Source organism: Elephantulus edwardii, unplaced genomic scaffold, assembly GCF_000299155.1.
Source record: "Elephantulus edwardii isolate Elephantulus edwardi_28Jun2011 unplaced genomic scaffold, EleEdw1.0 scaffold00041, whole genome shotgun sequence".
In the NCBI taxonomy this organism is placed as follows: Eukaryota; Metazoa; Chordata; class Mammalia; order Macroscelidea; family Macroscelididae; genus Elephantulus; species Elephantulus edwardii.
Window position 1 is genome coordinate 7,875,421 of NW_006399791.1, and position 1,897 is coordinate 7,877,317.

Sequence of the window (1,897 nt, forward strand, 5' to 3'; positions counted from 1 at the left end):
TCTAGTCTACTTTTTTCTCCCATCCTGTCCAGACATCTGTGGTCTGGATCAGAGAAGTCAGTGGCGTAAGCCGGGCATCCATATTTAAGTTGCTAACAGGACTATCATTTCTCCTTCTCCAAAGATCAAAGCCGCTCACAGGTCTCCCAGGGCTGAATGAAAATGTTGGGTTTATCAGGGCAGCGATGGCCGGTGGCGGCCTCAAGACCATGTCTCTTCAGCCCGACCACCATGAAGACTAAGCAGATAGGTCACTTGAAGGTATTTTACTCACTGTGTATGTAGAGAAGGAAAGCAGTGCCTGTTCTCACTCACATGACTTGGCAAAAAGGAAGACAAGATTATATGAAGGGCTCTTGTGCCTACAGAGCTCATTGAAGATGAGATGATGAGATCAGGCGCTGCATCCCACGTCTTCCTGCCCCAGCTTTGCACAGACCTCTTCCTCCTTCTGACCTGTCTGCATCGACCCCAGAGCAGCCTGGAGACGAAGCTGCACTCCTATCTGGAGTCCGTCGGGAGTGTCCTGGAGAATGTAGATGCCTGCAGCTCCTATGCCAGTGAGCAGCCTCTGTGGCCTTATGCCACCGCTGGGAATACCAAGTCATAGATGCCTGTGTGTACAGGCACGGGGTGTATGTGAGATCTGCAGATTCCAGAACAGAAGAAATCGCATGAAAAGATCTGCATGTTGACATCTGAACATGAGGTGGAAAAGGCCTTTGCTCTGCAAGCAAGTCAGGACAGTGTGCAGCATCTGCGTGGAGGTGGCCCATGAGGATTGGGGTCCTCGAGGAGATGTGGGCTTCTCTCCAACTGTAATCACACACTGCTGGTCCTGCATCTGGCAGTTGGAGGCGCACCGAGCAGTTTGAGGACTCAATCATTAAGTCTTGTCCAGAATGCTGTGTATCATTCCAAGTGTGTACTGGGTAGAAGATCAGAATGAGAATGAGTTGGCTGAAGCATTCAAACAGGGAATGGAGTGGGGGGTTGGGGGGAGGCTTGCAAATACTTTATGCAAGGCAAGGGAATCTGCCCATTTGCAAACAAATCCCTTTATTGATGTGCTTGCGCTATGGGCTGCAGGGCAGAGCCTGAGAAACTCTGGAAACAATTTCGTTCTGAAGGCACTGGAGGAAAAAAGAAAAGAAAATGTTGGTTTCCCACACCCCAACCAACCAACACTAGATGCTATCAGTGTTCGCCTTTGCCAATACCGCTGGCAAAACTGATGGCTCATTGTTTCAAAATTGTAGTTTCTGGCTTACTGTTAGGGTGAACAGGTTTCCATGTGTCGACTGGCCTGTTTCATTTCCTCTTCTGTCAATTTGATTCTTTGCCAAGTTTTCAATTATGTTGTCTTGATTTTTTAAGTCATCTAACAGGACACTGAAAATATATTATTGCTATCAATCCTTTGTCTGCTATATGTGTTGTAAGTATTCTTTTCCCAGTTATTGCTTGTCTTTTGCCATACAGAAGTTTGTATATATTTGGATCCTGTATTTACAATTTTACTGAAAGAAAATTTGCAAGCGTACTCAATGGTAAACCCGCTGCCCAGAAGTGGATTCCCACTCAACAACCTTTCACTGAGTTTCCCAGGATGTTAATCTTAAGGAGAGGAGACAACAGCACATCTTTTGCTTGAGGATCTGCTAGTGGATTTGAACTCCTGACTTCTCATCTAACATGTTACAGGGTGTAACACACTATACCACCACGATGGGAAACCCCAACATGCCCATCCCTTAGTTTCAACAACTACCCCGTACATAACAGGGTCAAGATAAGCTAATCTCTCCTCCTGTGTGACGTTTTCCTTTTGAGTTTGCTTATGACAAACTTCAAAGGCAGAAATTTTTATTTTTATTTAGTCAAACTTATCAGTCTT

General features: G+C 45.7%; 1 pseudogene; it reads left to right on the forward strand.

Annotated features, from left to right (window-relative positions):
• The first annotated feature begins 388 nt into the window (after positions 1-388).
• Positions 389-1,066, forward strand: LOC102844311 (annotated as a pseudogene).
• Positions 1,067-1,897: the final 831 nt, after the last annotated feature.